Here is a 17,836-nt window from a genome sequence, read left to right on the forward strand (position 1 = left end):
AAAAAAAAAAAAAAGAGAGACCCAAACCTCTGGTTTTATTTCTTGAAACGTTGCGGTTGGTGGGCACAAGTTTTTTTCCAGGCAGGGGGAGGCCTTTCTGGGCCGCGTCTGTGTCTGGCGATGGGGCCGCTCCGTGCAGCACTGCAGCCCCTTCTTGCCTCGGTGGCAGGAACCCGTCTGCAGTCAACGCTGTGTGGAGCCATGGCCCATCGTGGGAGGGGTGTTCGCCGTCCTGACAGAGTTTCCTTCTTTGGTGAAAATAAAAATGGGAAGGCTAAGGTGAGATGTATTCAGCCAGAAATATGTATGAATCAGAGGGGAATGTCTGTCTGGCATAGATTGTTTCTAATTTTTCAGAAAGGAGTAAATTGATTGAGACTACTTGTTTTAGAGTTTGTAGAATGTATCAACTGATGCCTTATTGGCATCATGGGGATGTGATGGGAAGGCTCCTGTGACTGGAGTGTTGGAATGGAAGGAGAGGCAGCAGAGACGAGGAGGGGGTGTTGCCCTGTATGTCAATGACCAGCTGGAGCATGTGGAGCTCCACCTGGGATGGATGAGGAGCCAAGCAAGAGTTTATGGGTCAGGATTAAAGGCAGGGCAGGGACAGGGACAGGTGATGTTACAGTGGGTGTCTGCTGCAGGTGACCCAACCAGGAAGACCGAGTGGATGAGGCCCTCTATAGATAGAGATGAGCAGCCTCATGTTCACAAGCTTTAGCTCTCATGGGGGACTTCAACTGCACTGATACCTGCTGGAGGAACAACAGAGCAAGACATAAAGCAATCCAGGAGGTTTCTGGAATGCGTTCATGATAACTTCCTTTTCCAAGTGATAGAGGAGTCAATGAGGAGAGGTGCCATGCTGGACCTTGTCCTCACTGTCAGGAAGGGGCTGGTGGGTAATGTGAAGCTCAAGGACAGCTTTGGCTGCAGTGGCCATGAGATAGTGGAATTCAAGGTCCTTAGGGCAGCGAGGAGGGTGCACAGCAAGCTCGCTACCCTGGACTTCAGGAGAGCAGACTTTTGCCTCTTCAGGGATCTGCTTGGCAGAGTACTGTGGGATAAAGCCCTGGAGGGAAGAGGGGCCCAAGAAAGCTGGTTAATATCCAAGGATCACCTCCTCCAAGCTCAGGAGCGATGCATCCCAACAAAGAGGAAGTTGGGCAAAAACGCCAGGAGCCCTGCATGGATGAACAAGGAGCTTCTGGAGAAGCTCAAACTCAAAAAGGAGGCCTACAGAGGGTGGAAGCAAGGACAGGTAGCCTGGGAGGCATACAGAGAAATTGTCCAAGCTGCTAGGGATCAGGTTAGGAAAGCTAAAGCCCTGATAGAATTAAATCTGGCCAGGGATGTCAAGGGCAACAAGAAAAGCTTCTATAGGTATGTTGGTGACAAAAGGAAGACTAGGGAAAATGTGAGCCCTCTCTGGAAGGAAGTGAGAGACCTGGTCACCTGGGATATGGAGAAGGCTGAGGTACTCAATGACTTTTTTGCCTCAGTCTTCACTGGTAAGGGCTCTAACCACACTACCCAAGTGGCAGAAGGCAAAGGCAGGAACTGGGAGAATGAGGGACCACACACTGTAGAAGACCAGGTTTGAGACCATCTAAGGAACCAGAATATGCACAAGTCCGTGGGACCTGATGAGATGCGTCTGTGGGTCCTGAGGGAACTGGAGGATGAAGTTGCTAAGCCACTATCTGTCATATTTAAGAAGTTGTGGCAGTCTGGTGAAGTCCCCACTGACTGGAAAAGGGGAAACATAATGCTCACTTTTAAAAAGGGAAAAAAGGAAGACCCAGGGAACTAAAGGCCAGTAGGGCGACAGAGGGGATTCTGCCCCTCTGCTCCACTCTGGGGAGACCCCCCTGCAGTGCTGCCTCCGGCTCAGGGGCCCCCAACATCAGAAGGACATAGACCTGTTGGAGCAGGGCCAGAGGAGACAATGAAGATGCTGGGAGGACAGGCTGGGAGAGTTGGGGGGGTTCACCCTGGAGAAAGAGAAGGCTCTGGGGAGACCTTAGAGCCCCTTCCAGTCCGTAAAGGGGCTTACAGAAAAGATGGGGAGGGACTCTAGATCAGGGAGTAGAGCAATAGGATGAGGACAAACTGTTTTAAATGGAGGGAGGTTTAAATTAGATATTAGGAAGAAATTATTGCCTGTGAGGGTGGTGAGCCCCTGGCACAGGTTGCCCCGAGAAGCTGTGGCTGCCCCATCCCTGGAGGTGTTCAAGGCCAGGTTGGACGGGGCTTGGAGCAACCTGGGCTGGGGGGAGGTGTCCCTGCCCAGGGCACGGGGGTGGGACTGGATTGTCTTTAAGGTCCCTTTCAACTCTAACCATTCTATGATTCTATAACTGTGGAGACTGTCAGCCCTTAAAATGTCCCACACTGCTCTATGCACCCAGATGTGGGAATAACTGATATAAAAGTATTTTATCACCTCATTGCTGTAATGTGTAAAATCCTGACCCTGCCACGGCTGCGTTCCCCCCACACTCAGCTGGAGTCTGTTATGGGACCATGGCCTACATCAGCTGGGCTGATCCAAGGAATACTCCATGGGAATAATCCTGGGGATTAGATGCACAAGGGACTTCTAATTCCTTCCTCCTACTCCAGTATTGCGGAAGATCCTCTTTGCTGCTAACTCACCGCTCTCCCTTCAGAGCAGAACCTTAGGCTTGGCTGCGGGACGCTGTCAATGTTGTGAAATTACTGTGTTTTTGCAGGTTTAAAAGCCGGATGACCATGGGGATTTTATGTTACCAACTTTCCCAGCACGATTGGCAAGGAGGTATTTTCATCTTCTCTGACATGCCTGTTGTCACAGCAGTCTGTTTTTCTGTGTTCTTTTGCAGCCCAAAGGTACATATCTCTGCTTCTTGTGGGGCTGGAGTGAGCTGGCTAGACACCTGGAGGAAGCAGCCTGAGCTGGTTACAAGACACTGAGCAATCAGTCCCCTTGGAATAAGTAAAGGAGTGGCCCAGGCAGCTGAGACACTGAATACAGGGATCAGTTTTTTTAGGTGAGTGACTCTAAGACAGACCCACCACATACAAGATAAGCTTGAAAGTTGCGTTTCAGTTTCAAGTCCCTTTTTCAGGAGGCTGGTTTCTGATTCCTTGGAAGGGAGGGTTAACTGTGTGTGCGTTTCCTTCATAGTGATGGAAGGGATCTCACACACAACACCTTCAGGAGACTGTTTTCTGTTCCCTTTCTTGCTGGCTTTCCCCCTGCCTGGCAGCCTTTTTGCCTGTCCCAGGTAACTCAGACACATTGGGCTCAGTTATCTTCAGGATGTCATCCCCATTGCTGTGTTTAAAGCCCAGCAGCAGTGGAAAAAGAGAGAGTTTGGCTGGAGGGAGCAGGATTTGCTGCTTTATTTCTCTCTACATGTTGCTCAGCCTTGTTCTCATTCATAAGTGCACCACTATATGGATCCAACAGATGTGGTCACGTTTTCTGAATTTCTTGGTGTGCTGAATGCAGGTCCCTTCAAAAATCTAGCTCCAGTAAAGGGTCCTGAAGCCTTAGAGATCTTGCCCTGGATTCTGAGCAATTTGGGTTGATGTTAGCCACTGAAACTGGCCTGCAGAGGTCTATGACTTGCACAGTGGTCTGGCAAGAGGCTTCGTTGCACTTTGGAGACCGCAGGGTTAGCAATGACTTTGTGGGAATGTTCATTCCTGATTTCTGCCTCTCACTTTGTTGGCAGCAGACAGGTGAGAGAGGTGCCTCAGAGGAGCTTACCGTGGGCAGTGTCCTGGGAATAGAGGCCAAACACAGTTCATCTGGCATGGAGGGAGAGAGAATCAGAGATCAGCATAGGAAACAAAGAAACAAATACATAAAAGAGGGGAAATGCATCAGGTGTCGCTGTTAACGCCCTGAACTCTTCCCTTACTGATGTAATTAGTCCTTATTGGTACTCGTGGTGTCAGCTTTTGAAGGACAGGTGGCATTTTTGTTAACATGACCAGTGGCTAAGGACACACAAGAACAGCTTGTCCTTGTTCTTTCTGGAAACGGGTGTTAGCAACTACACTGTAAACCTTCTTCCGGCACAACGATGGGGTCACATCGGCTGCCAGATATTTAAAGGGCAATTTATTTTAAATTGTAAACAAACAGATTGGCTTGTAAATATCCTAGAGATACATCCTACCATTATAAAAGGCATCCTCTAATTCAGGGAGAAGACATTTCATTCTTCACCTGCAGCAAAATGATCTGGGTTTTGTATTAAGCACAAAATGAAATTTGCTCACAAAATGCTTTCAGAATTGAAAACTGACAAGAGATGATGCAAGGGTGCTTGGGCATTGGGCCAACCTCCTTGGGTTCTCTCTTCCTTGCACGGGATGGTTGATTACACCAAGGAATAGCAATTCTCTCTTTTGCTGTCAGCTTCCTTACAACTCCAAGGAAGCGGCTTCTGGTGACATGCCTCAGTTTCCTTAATCAAATGGTACGCAGCAGTGCTATAGGGTTTCTGTGAGGGTGACTGAAGAACTTGTGAGGGTCACAAGAACTGCTTGTAAGGTTGTGGTAAGATGTCAGCATGAAAGACCTGATGATCTTAAAAAGATGTGTAGAAGCCTCATAGGGATTTCTGAGCATATGTTAATGAATAAACATTGTCAATCACAGGCAGGAGCAGCTGGTGTGTGTGGGGGGGTTGACAGAAGATGTGGCTTTCCCAGCATGCTGGACTCTGATAACCCAGGAGATACAGTGTCAGTATGTGTCCTTTGGTCATGCACGGACAGGCGGGTGTTGTGAAGGACCCTCTGTCAAGCATGACCTCCCATGGGATGAACGGGGTAGAGAACAACCATTAGTGTAACAGCCATGAAAGTATAAATGTGGACCATGGAATTTGGTGGTGGATCTCATAGCTCACAGCTGTGCAGCAATTGCTCGCTTGCACCTTGAAGGGCGATGGTGAGGAGGCTTGGCGGCAGGGTGTCTCTGGGGTGGTGAGGGGGAAACGACCCAGTGGGCTTGACTCATGTTTTTCCACATTAGTTGTATTTAACCGTTTCGTAAGCTGCTTCTGCCCCTAGATTGGAAACCATTTCCAGTCTAAATATTCACAGTTTACAAAGAGGACACCTGAGGAGAGAGGCTCTGTCCGAGTTCACCCAAGTCCCTTGCAGTGCTACGACTAGAAGAGAGAGCTGCTACACTCCAGGGCGGTGCTGTAGCCACTGGTCCACACTGCTTCCCTCTGTTTGAGTTCAGTAAAGAACAAGCAAATAGCAGGGGCCTTGTTAGAGGGAAAAGGAATTCTCTGTGGCCAGAAGCATTTTTCAAGAGCTGATGCTCTGTCCTGGAGCCTGGGAGCCTGTGTGGTGATGCAGCCCTACTGTGAACCACACAGGAGCCTGAGAAGTGGCCTCATCTGCTGGACCTGCCCTCTGAAGGGGCAGGGGAATGTGCTCTTATGGAGCTGGGGCAGACAGAGACTTTACAGAGCCAGACACGTAACTGTTTTTTCATTTTCTAAGACACCAGCGTAGAGCACTGCCTACAGAGGTGGTGCTTACAGCACATTGAGTACATAGATATCTGTGAAACATCAGTGACACCCTTCCTGCTATCCTCCCACTAATGTGTGTGTGATGTGGGGGAAGAAAGGAAGGAGTAAATTGAGGCTGAGTGTGATAGATCATGTTTGGGAGACTGAGTGGCTGTGGCCTCTGGTGAGAGTCCTCTGCTGTTTGGTTGCTTTGTACCCATCTCTGCACTGCACGGGCTTCCCTGTAAGTCTCCTCCTGACTTGGCAGAGAAACACTGAGGATAGCACTCTTTTCTGTGACACCTGGTTCAGCAAAAAATAAGTTTTTTCCAAGATTTTTGATGGAATGACATGAAACACTGGAACATTTAGGCTTAAGTGTTTTCTTGGCATCAGGCCTGCTGTGGCTCGGTTTTACCTTCTAAGGTCGTGCTCCTGCTGGGCTGCAGTCGTCCCAGCCCACCTCATGGTGTCATCTGCTCCTGTAAACTTTGTCAGCTAAGAGCTATTGAGCTAGGCTGATAGTCAGGGATCTGTCGTTCAGGTTCAGCGCAGGGGAAAATACTTCACGTGAGATCAAGGAAGTCTTTCCTGCCAGACGTCACTGCTTTGGTGACAGTTTAAAGCCAAGTCCTTGTGGTTTGGAAGGGTTGCTTGGTGCTGTTTTGGGAGCAGCAGTATTGGACCAGGTGTCTCAGCCCTCTTCCAACTTGCACAGCTGGGGTTTTGTTTCCCTAAAAATTCCCAAGTCTCAACAGGATATGGGATTCATCATCTTCTGACCTGTTATGCTGAGCCACTGCTGAACAGCTGCTCTGTTTCGGAAAGGGTGAAGTGATTTCTGTGGAGACCCCTGGGCAGGATGAATTTCCAGTGTGTGAAAGGGCTGGTGGGACTGGGAGGGGGCTGTGGTTATAGGATCCCATCTGTATTTGCCTCCCGTGTAGCAGGGTGCTCTCCAGAAATTTTAGTAGCAACTTGGAGAAATTATTCAGTTGCATTTGGAGGAGGTAATTTTCAGTGTAAGTAAAGTGTATGCCCAGTTCCTCTGACAAAGAAGAGAATGCAAAAATGTTAGTAAGTGAGCAAGTTCCATCAGTGGAACTCAAACGCTGTGCCTTCTCCACTGTGCCATCAGTTTTTAATTTGGGAGTCCCCCCAGATGGGCCATTCCTACATATCCATCAACGTGGATGGGGGTTTTGCCTCTCACTTCATGGCTGAGCCTCAAGGAGGTGAGCGATAGAGGCTCCAGCTGCAGTAGCTTGTCATCTTCTGTGTGGACCAGCACCAAAGAGGGCTGTCTCCTTGGAAAAGGTACAGGGAGTGATACTAAGCGTTTTATTTCTATATTACTTGGAGGAATTAAAACATAAGCCAGAAAAGCAAGCATTGACATGCAGGTGGGAAGCTCCTGAAGGCTTCCCGTATTACACTCATCACTTTAATACAAGTGTATAAGTACACCTATATGGCATTACATCAGAGCATCTAGCCAAATAGCCCGCTTCTCTTTGTGTAGTAGCGATGTGTAGGGCAGGGTACAAGAGCGGTGCTGGCGTACAGGGATTCACTCCCTGGTTTGCCTCGCAGGTCCATCTGTCTGTGTCTTAGGAACTTCCTGAACTGAAGACCATGGGCTTATTTTAGTATTTAATAGCTGCTTGATGATTTTCCCTCGGAGAATAGGAGTGTAGGCCTAATCCACTGTTGTCTCTGCAGCTTTTGTTATCAGCTGTAGTGGAGGACATATATTTATGATCAATTATAGTGCCATATTACAGACACATGATGTCACCCCAGCTGTGCTGAAATGAACTCAAACTGTTGTATTTCCAGCTGGGGGACTCCTGTGAGGGATTGCTGGTGGTGTGGGATTTCCCTGTACGTGATCTTTTCGGGTCAGACTTGCTCCCCAGAAGGCAGTGACGTTTTTGTTAGAAAATATTCCATGCTGTCTAAATTAATCTTTTTGTTGCTAATCTTGGAGGTAATAAGATAGCAGTGTGGCAGGCAGTGCTCTCATCACACATGTAGGTTGTATTAAAAATAGACTTTAAAAAATAATTTCTTGGGCCCTTTTAAAATGATCCTGGACCTTTGGCAAGAGAACTCCATGCTTTTCCTCCCCCAGCATTCCTCTCTCCTTGGAATCCTGCTTCCCTTACATCTTTTCGGTTAGCCTTGCTTGCTGCTGTAAATATTATTTCTCATATTATATTTCACATTCCCCCTCTCCACGTCCCAGTGCAGCCACTGAACAGGACAATCCCTTGTCCCAGTCTCAGCAGGACGGGGGGGGGTGGATAATGTTGCTGACAGAAGACTATACGAGGCAATTAACAGCTTTTACCAGCAAGCAGACACTGATTGGAAAGCAGCTTATTTTGTACTTGTCAAAGAGTCATTCCGTACTTGTCAAAGTGCCTTCTGCTTGGAAGGGAAGACAAAGGAGGGCCTGGGCAAAGAAGCTGTTCTGCACTACTGCTGCAGTAGTTTTCTGCTTGGTCAGGATTTCTTTTCAAGTGTAGGTTCCAAGTTGTATTTTTTGACAGGAGTGGCCTGTGCAAATGTGACACACCACAAGTTAACGCTCCCATGTCTCCCATGTCACTGATACTTGTGCTGGATTGTTCTGGGCTTCTGGCTCTGTGTAACAAATGGTCCCATGAGCAGTAGGGGTGAGTCAAAACTCATGTTTCCCTCCATGGCTTTTTTGGGTCCGGTTAAAAAGGACTGTGTAATGCAAAGCAAGATTCAGCCTCTGGCTGTAGGAGTAAAGAATGTCTGTGGAGGGAGGTACTTGCCCTTTCTGTGGAAACCTGGGTAATCTGCATTGCTGGGACTTGGAAACCACTGAGAGCAGCCTTTGTGCAGAGAGACAGGGATGGGGGTTGCTGTGTCAGGTGTTTGATGCAACACTGGAAGGTACTGGTAGGTTACTGGAAGGTATCCTGCTTCAGAATGCACTGGCAGTGATGGGAAGGCTGACACCATGAGTGAGCGCTGGACCGGGCATCCCAGTTACCTCCTGAACGTTGCCATCAGCTCAGCATAGTGTGCTTCAGGGATGTGGGGTCTCCACTGGAGCTTTGCTGCAGGTGCTGGTGCACTGGGGACCTGTGCTCCTGAGGTGACTGGAGAGCTGGAGAAACGCCCAGAGCCAGTCTGCTCTGGAGGGAGCTCTGGATTGATTAGTGATCTGCCAGACTGTCCCAACCTTCCAGAGTCGGACCTCTACTGCCTAGTGCCGTGTTGTTTATTTACCACTAACTCTCTCCAAAGGTATGCCCTAGCCTAACAGATATCTAGCGGGTGGCAGTGTCCATCCCCCGTTCCTCTCCCAGTTGGCCCTATTTATAGATTTCAAATGTTGGCAGGTAGGGGAAGTGAGACATGTGAAGAATGAGGGACTGTCACCGAGAAGGCAGGGATATTTATCTGAGTTAATGAAACTTCTTGTCATTGCACAGTGTTAGGAACTCTGCACATGTGTTGTGGATCATCATTTCCAGGGCATTGGTGGGCTTGTTATTCAGGACAGAGCAAACAAAACATTGTTAGAGTGGGAAGAGGGATTTCTACCTGAATAAATTATACCCAGTTATCACCACCTGGATGGCAGTCACACGCCAAGAAATTTCTCCTGAGGGCTAAGATAACATCTCACCCTTTATATTTCAACAGCCCGATCTCCCAGAGCAGTATCGTTTGTCTTCTCTATGCACACAGTGCAAGCTGAGGGAAAGCCCACTCAGCTGCAAGTGAGAAGAGATGAAATCTCTCCCTGGTGATTTAAAGCCAGTGGGGGTTGTCTCCGTTATTGCCCCTGTTCCTTCTTTTGTCTTATGTACAGAAAACTGCTGCTGGTGACATGAGGTTGCTCAGCAGGCACCTTTGCTGCTTGCTGTTCAGTGCTGGGTTCCTCCAGACTCTTGGAGGAGGGCCCTTGGTGTGCTGTCAGCTCCCCTTAGATCTCTATAGGTCGTCTTCCTCAAGTGCAACAGAAACAGCAAAAATTCTCCTGAAAACTGATCTTGCTGTGATGAGCAGATTTCAGAGTCCCTTCTCAGACCTGATGTGTCTTTCCTTGTTGGGGAATACTCATGACTGGTGATACAGGGATGGCGAGGTAGTCCATCAGAGTGGTGGCCAGGTCTGCAGGGCGTCCCACTGGCAGGGATTCCCACTGCATTCACAAAAACCAGCTTGTACTGGTGCAGAGAGATGAGATCCTGTAAAACCACTGCCATTTTTTCTGCGTGCTCCCATGACAGAGCTCTAGCCTGCCAAAAATACCTTAGCGGTTACAGCTCTAGAAAAGTTCAGGCTTGGACTAGAGAATTCTGAAGTCCCTTCCCTCTGTGATTCTATGTTTCATGACACAAACATGATTCGAGGCATTGCACGGGGACCAGTGACCAGCATAACACCACTCTGTAGATGTCTTTTCCAGAAGGGATTTATTTCAAACCCAAAGCAGCTAATACTTAAGTGTCTCTGCAGACTCATCTCCTGTTTGCCCAAAAGCAATCTCATACCCCTCACACCAGACAGACAGCGGTAAGGCGGGCACGCGCACCTTGAACACTCACAACACAGGCAACCTGCAGCCTGTGCAGTCCCAAACAGTGTTACCACTGCTTCCTGAGCCACCTCCATCACAGCTGTCGATGACAGTCCATCTGCTTCTGCTGGCTGAAGGTGTTCTCTTGCTCCTCAAGACCCAGCAGACGTCTACCACAATTTAGAGAGCCAGCGCTGGAGCAACAAAGAAGCTGGAAAAGAAAGGGACTTCATTTCATTATTTTTTCTTCTCCTTTGACAAATATTTCAGTGCAGATGCTGAGTACCTTTTAATTCACATTAATTTGCCTATGTGTGCCATTTCTTCCAAAGTCAGTCCCTTGTTGGGGGTCCTTAGGTCTCTCTGCAGGGCGGAAGAGCCAGATTCTGTGTGTGTACAGTCCTGTTCTAGGGCAGAGAAATGAATTTATTCACCCTCCTCAAAGGGCTGGTGAAATACCTTGTCACTCATCTGAGCGTGACCAGGAGGTGGAAAGAGTCAGCTGGTGGGATGTTAATGGCAGCACTAGTTTGTTCTCTGAAGAGGCCAAAGAAACATGACAACAGATCAAACCAGGGATCCATGTTCTCCAGGGTCTCACCTCTCCCAGTACCCAGAGCGGTGGCCATCACTCTGCATGCTCCTGGAGGAGAGGCTGCCCTGACCTCCAAGCCCTTCCTTTCCTTTGGGCAAGCCTTGCAGTGCGATAGTCCCCATCCACCTGTTAGGCCCAGCCCCTTGGAGATCCTGTTCAGGTGACCCTCTGTATGCACCCAAACAGGCTGCCAAAAGCTGCAGTCACATGTATGAAGATAGAGGGCAGTGCTAAGGAGCGCTGCATCAGGGAAGGTGGGTTCATGCTTCCCCTGAGACCTTTTTTTCTGAGCGTGATAATGCTGAAAGCTCAAAGGGGCTCTCAGACCTGACTGGACAGTGGGTGGCTGCAGCAGAAGCCATCTTTGTAAAAGTTTATTGAGCCTCTGTCATCCAGAGTGTTGAAGGGACAGTGTACACCTAGCGTTTTAGCCTGAATTGCTCTCTTGCAGAGGAACATTTCACTAATCAGCAAATCAGACCCTCTTTTCTGTGTGCTGGTTTAGGTGCTAGCAGCTGAGCCTGCCGAGACGGCAGATGCAGAGACGGTGGTTAGAGCTTCAGCCAGGCTCAGCTTTCCTCCTCCAAATGAGGCCATACCAGTGGTGGTGGGCAGACAGAGCGAAAGGGCCCTGGGGAAGCAGAGGGCAGAGCGGGTGTGTGCCCCTTCTCTGCAGCCTTCTCCCGCTGCAGAGGTGTTTATCCTAATGACAAGTGCTGTGGTCCTTTCATAACTGCTGCATTAGCAGAGGATCAAGTAGCACTTAATGGGAGCAGTCTCCCTCATGAAGTATGATTGAAAAGGTCACCGAGGTGGAAGGCAAAATATTTGCAGCAGGCTGACATAAGCCTTGGCTTCTGATTGACAACAGGTGTATATTTTATGGGCTGCCCTCCCCATCCAGCATTTTTGCTCCCCTCCCCTCCTTCCATGCATTGGCTCAGTGTTTTGCAGCGGCGCCATGGAGCATCTGCTGAGCTCAGTGGGTGGCAGACAGGGGGAATACAGCCCGGCCACAGAATTCGGGGAAAAGGTGATTTGAGGCCAAGTGTTGGCTTCTGAATTAGCAAAAGCAAGGGAGTCAGGCGAGGTGTAAACAAAGCTTTCTTGTGAAACGGCTCCAAGCTGAATTGGGAGATTGACCGTGGCTGGCGTCTTCACTTTAATGGTACAATAAATAGCTTTATTCCTCAAGGCTACTGATTTTGCTGGGTTTTGTCTCTCCCTTCTGCTGGCTCTACGGTGGGTTTGCTGAACTGAGGTTGCTGGGTCTCAGCCAACCTACGTTTTGAACACCTCCAGTTTGTCCAAGCCAGCTGAAATCTTACTTCTGCCCCTGGCAAGCCAGTCGCTGAAGTCATGGACACATATTGATTGCTTTGCATGTCTCCTCACCCTACTCTCTTGCTGCTTTTGGTGTCCCATCTGTCTTATATGGTTTCATTTGGGAGAATGCAGGGTATTCAATCCAGGCCAAGTTGCTGATGACAAGCTAATTAAAGATCTAGCAAGAGAGGAGTAGCCTAATGAGGGAGAAGTGGGAGGAAGGGCAGTTTGCCAGGACTGTGTTGTGACACTCTCGCTTAGTGGAGCTAATTGTGTGTTGTAACTGATGGTTCAAGGGAACTATTCACCACAGAGACTGTAAAGCAGAGTAACAGAGACCTCTTTTGCTGGTGTGTTCTGAAAGGCTGTGATGGGATCGCAACTTCCCAGGTCCAGTTCTTCCTCTACGGTGCCGAGTAAATAGCTTTAACATGGAGTTGTGCTGTGTTACACTGTTGTCATAGGTGATCTGGAAAGTATGCTACGACCCTGTCAGGATTGACATCTTCTCTGGACTTTTAGTGGTCATGTTGAAGTTCATGCGCTACCCAGCAGCCCTGATCACGAGCCACTTCCCCTTCCTGCAGTGTACTACAGTACACAGAGAACAGCAGTCAGCGTGCAAGGGAGGCGGATTCTGGCTCTGGCTGGAGTAGATGCTCTGCTGGATCATTTCATTCGGAACGGGCGTGCTGGGAACTCGTGGGGTAACGTGGGCTTGGCCCAGCCCATACTCGCAGAGAGTCTGTGGCAAAGGGCCAAGTTACAGCAGCGCGCTGGCCATGAGGCTGCTGACCGAGCCGCCTAGCAGGACACTGGTCTCAGTGCCCCACCCTGTGTCTGCTTCTTCCACTTCATCCAAATTAGTCAAAGCAAGGCAATTCTTCACTTCTGGGGGATACTGGAGTGTGAGGAAAAGCTAATTTATGAGTGTGAAGAGACTTTAATTTGGTTTTGCTCCCTGGCTACTGCTTCCATGATGAATTTCCTTTTGGAATGGTGGCACTGAGATTCCTTTGATTCACAACCAAATTAGTCAGTGCATCTCACCAAACATGGAGAAGTGAATCAGAGAGCCTCTGGATGCTCCCTGTAGCTCTGAAGGGCACTGTGGACTGGAGAATGGTTGTGTCAGGTCTTGTGTGTTTTGTCCTAAAGTCTGGAGAAAGATTTTTTTTTCTAGTAGTTGCCTCAGGAATGCTGATTTTTCATGTTTAAAAAAATCATGCAATAGCGCTGTGTTTCCCTCCTCCTCAGGGAACAGTCTGGAGATTCATGGTCCAGCAAAATGTTCTTAACCAAAAGGCACGGTACAAGTACTGTTGTAGCAGTTGTGTTTGGCACAGGCCTCTGCCAGGGAGATCTGTTTGCCTGGAGAGCTCCTGCCCTTGAAGCCAAGTGCCCAGGGGTGTCAGTAGGTGCATACAGCCACATTCACGCTGTCCTCCCTGCAGCTGCGACCTCTCCTCACAGCTTCTAAAATTCCTCTCACCAGGGGGTTATTTCCTTATTATTGACAGCTGTTTGGACAGACAGATGCGGTGACCACTCACAGAGCCACTAGGACTGAAAGCTTTTATGCATAACTATATCAAGAGGTGTTAAAACTGGCCGTGTGTAATTTATAGTCTGCAGCAGGGGACTCAGCCCACTAGACAGAGCATGCTGGAGCATTAGCCCTGCTGTCAGCTCAATTGTCAGCCGGATGCCGAAGGAGGTGGAGTGGATACCCTTTGGGTCACAGCTTTCCGCATTCTTGATTGCAAGTCAGCAGAGTCATGAACCCTAAGACAACTGTTGTGATTCTTAGGCCCTGAAGCACTCAGCAGGTCCCAATGAAATGCTGTCATGCAGACATGTACACAAAATACACACACACACACGTACACACCAAATGATGGAAGAATCATCACTATGACTGGCAGAGGAGAAGACAGACACACAAAAGTGGTGTTTCTTTCTGGATGAAATACCAGTTTGTGATTTCTACCTAAAGGATGTGGATTCAAGCCAAGCCCACGTTACCCAGCGAGGGTGGGAATTGGGCCCTCGTGTCCTAAGGGCTTCACTGGCAGAGATGTTGGTAGCGCTTGTGTAATGCTGTCTGGTTAGTTCAAATGAGTGCACTGTCTTTCTGAAGGCTCTCTTCATTGCCCTACTGCTGGCCCAATACATAGGTGCCCTATCATGCAGCGCACAAAGTTCACTATAGTTTGGCCATTGAAAGAGAATGCCCAAGGGTAGGGACAACAAATTGCCAAAATAACTGTACAGCAAGTCACTCCCCACTGGCATTTACTGCAGCCAAGAGTTTCTGAGTTCAGTGTCTCCTGGCCATTTGTCCTCCCAGACGTCGTTCCTGACCTTAGAAAAGACCTCTGAATTTGAGTGGCAGAAAGTTGTGTCACAGAGTTCCCATTCTAAAATAAATAAATCTATGCTAACTCTGTCAGATACTCTGCCTTATTATTTCAGCTAGGAGGCTGTGTTAGCCAGATCTGATGGTTAAAAATCGTCTGGTATTCCTCTTTATGGTCAGTTGTTTCCATTTGTCCTTCTGCCACCTTGTCCTCCCTTTTGGTATTTACCTTTGTAAGATATTTAGTAGTTTTTCCCCCGTGTCTCTTTTGTTGGGCTGCACAAACTAACTTTATCCACTTGGTTTTAATACAGCTTGCCCTCCACTAACTTGAGCAGCTCATGATGCCGTGTCCGTACATCTTCCTACTTGAGCAAATCGTTCTGGAATATGGACAAACAGCAGTGTTCCCTGTATTCTAATGGAGGCCTCAAAAGTTGAGATCAAAAGCTGGCACTGATATTTTTCTAGCAGCAATACTTTATCAGCTTGTGCTGGAATTGCACTTGGAGTTTTCCTTCCACTGCACTCAGTAATTTCCATTTCTATATCCTGTATTCTCAAGTCAGCTTTGTCCTCATCACTGTCACCATTTTATTTAAAACTAAGGCTTCATCACATTCTCACCCTTTCAACAGTGCAGAGTGAACCCATTTCATCTTTTTTTTTTGTCTAGATTTTTTCACTGTTTGTTTTAAAGAATTTGTACAATCCTGCTTAGGTTGCTATTTCTCAGTTCTTAGTTGATCACAGCACATCTTGATTTTGAAAACATACCAGGTTGGAAAAACCTAGTAAAACATCCTTTTTCAAACAGGACCAAAAACCTGACAGAATCTCCAGGTGTGAAAAAGGTGTGAAAGGAGTACAACAGGAAATTAATGTCATAGCATACCCCCCCCCGCCCTTCCAGTATTTTATTTACATTTGTGTTCAGAGTGGGGGTCCCTACACTCTCATTTGTGAGTGTTTCCACTGGTGTCTGTCTCAGACTGAAATCTCAGAAAGTTATGGACCATATAGATGAAATTAAACCAACAGATTTCAAGGACCAGATAGATGAAAACCTGCCTCAATGCAGGGATGAAGTAGCTGAACTACTGTCTTACACTTAAAATTTACTCCTTCAATAAGCTACAACTTCCCAGTTATTAACAATAGTGGATATCAAACTGCAGCAGGTCAGCAATTATTCACAGATTCTTAATGACAGACTTCACGGTAAGCAAAACCATTAGAAGAGAAATATTGCCAGGAATCCTAAATCCCTGACTCTGGCATGCTGAGGTTTGGAAGCTTCCACCCCAACCTGCTCTATGGGGGGTGGTGTGTCAAGATGTTTTTTGCCTCTCAGAAATTCTCTTTTCTGCAGTGCTTGCCATTCCTTCTTCATGGTCACACCTTTGCTGATGTGCAGCGTCACTCCATCTTCATCTTGATCTCCATTGTATTCATGATTACTACCTCCTTTTAGCCCTTTATCCATTTCCATGTTTTTTAACAAAGCAAGTTCCTTCAGTTTTGCCCTAGTACTTGTACACAGAAACTTCATTTGACCATCTCATGTTTACTGACTAAAATTAGCACAATCATTCTACTTGCTATAATTACTATTTTGACAAATTTCATTAACTTCAATTTTATTTTTCCTCCTTCTCCATCCTTTTGCCCACTGATACCTTTATCCTTCACTTTGTCCTCTTTTTTTGCTAGACTTCCCATGTTCTGAGTCAAACCTTGAGCTCAAAAAACAAACAATTTTGAGGGTGGATTCCTCTTCAAAACTAGACCAGGTTGATCAGGGTCTTATCCAGTAAAATTTTTAAAATGTCTGAGGATGGAGATAGGATCTCTCTGGGCTGTTCCAGTGTTTGACCACTCTTACAGGGTTTTTCCCCCCTAACATCTAACAGCACTTGTTGCACCTTGTGTCCGTTCTTTCTTGTCCTATTGCTGTGCATTGCTGAAAATTTGGCTCTGCCTTCTCTATAAGCCCCCCTCGGTAGCAGGAGATTGAAATTCAGTCCCCTGCATCCTTTCTTCAGGCTGAACAAATCCAGCTCCTTCTGCCTCCACATCATGGGCTCTAACCCCCTACCGAACCTCCTATTTCTTGGCTCTGGACTTGCTCCAGTATGTCCAGGCCTTTTTTTTTTTGTAACTGGGGAGCCCAAAACTGTACGTAGTACTTCAGATGTGGCCTCATAAAAGGAGAGGAAGAATTGCCTCCCTCGAGCTGCTGGCTGTGCTCTTGCTGATGCAGCCCAGGATGCCGTTGGACGCCTTTGCTGCAAGGGCTCACTCCTGACTCCTGTTGTCCGTCAAGTCCTTTTCTTCAAAGCTGTGTCCCAGCCAGCCGGCCCTCAGCCTGTCCTGCTCCATGGGCTTATTCTGGCCCAGGTTCAGGACTTTGTGTTTGCCTTCAGTGAACTTCAGAAGGTTTCTCTCAGCCCATTTCTTCAGCCTGTCCAGGTCCCTCTGAATAGGATAGCCTGCTCTTCAGCTTACTGACTGTACCCTGCCTGGATTTTGAGTTTAGGATGTGAGAAGGGAGGACAGAATGTCCCCACATAGATTTGTGTCACTGTACTCAACTTGCACTTCCCACAGCTGCTGTCAAGATCTGAGCTCAGGGTCCCAAGTTGCTATCTGGGTTTGGCTAGAAAGCCTGATCCTTTACTTATGCCTTTCTTTTCACTGCTTTTGGATCCCAAAGACTCTGCCCCAAGGACAACTATGAGACTTTCTCTGTGAGGCCTTTCCTGTGACCTCTTTTACAGTTCTCACACCCTCTGCAATGTTGTATTGCTCCTTCCTGTCTTACCTGCCATTTTGTAGCACCGTCACAACACCCTTTTAACAGATGTTCATGATTGCAGCCCCCAACCTCTGCTTCCATCCCAAATACAGCAGATCCTGAGTCCTGTGGGGCTGGTCTGCAAGAAAATCCTCATGTCTCCAAGAGGAAGGTGTCCTCCCCTGTGAGTGGCTTTTCTGTCCAGTCCCCAACTTGCCATTCCTCAGACCTGTTTCAAATTATGTAGTTGAGTGTCTGTAGAGACAATATGCTGCTACAACAAGCAGCCTGGAAAAGGACCTGGGGTCCTTTGGGAAAGGACACAGACGTTATGGTGGATGGCAAGTTGACTGTGAACCAGGTACGTGTGCTCATCACAAAGCTAACTGCATCCTGGGCTAAACTGCAAGGTGTGTGGCCAGCAGAGCAAAGGTGACAGGGCCAAATGCGTCTTGGTGGTGCCAAATTATAACGGGCAATGGACACAAGTTGCAGCTCAGGAGGTTCAGTGTGGACACTAGGAAAAGACTTCTCCAGGAAGCTGGTGCAGGCCTGGGACGGGTCATCAGAGAGGGGGGAACCTCTGTCCTTGGGGGGAGTATGGGGTGGTTGTTAAGACTCAGTGGAAAAGCCATGGCTGCTCCTATCTGGTGTTCAAGAC

This window comes from Charadrius vociferus, unplaced genomic scaffold, assembly GCF_000708025.1.
Source record: "Charadrius vociferus isolate BGI_N301 unplaced genomic scaffold, ASM70802v2 scaffold333, whole genome shotgun sequence".
Lineage (NCBI taxonomy): Eukaryota > Metazoa > Chordata > Aves > Charadriiformes > Charadriidae > Charadrius > Charadrius vociferus.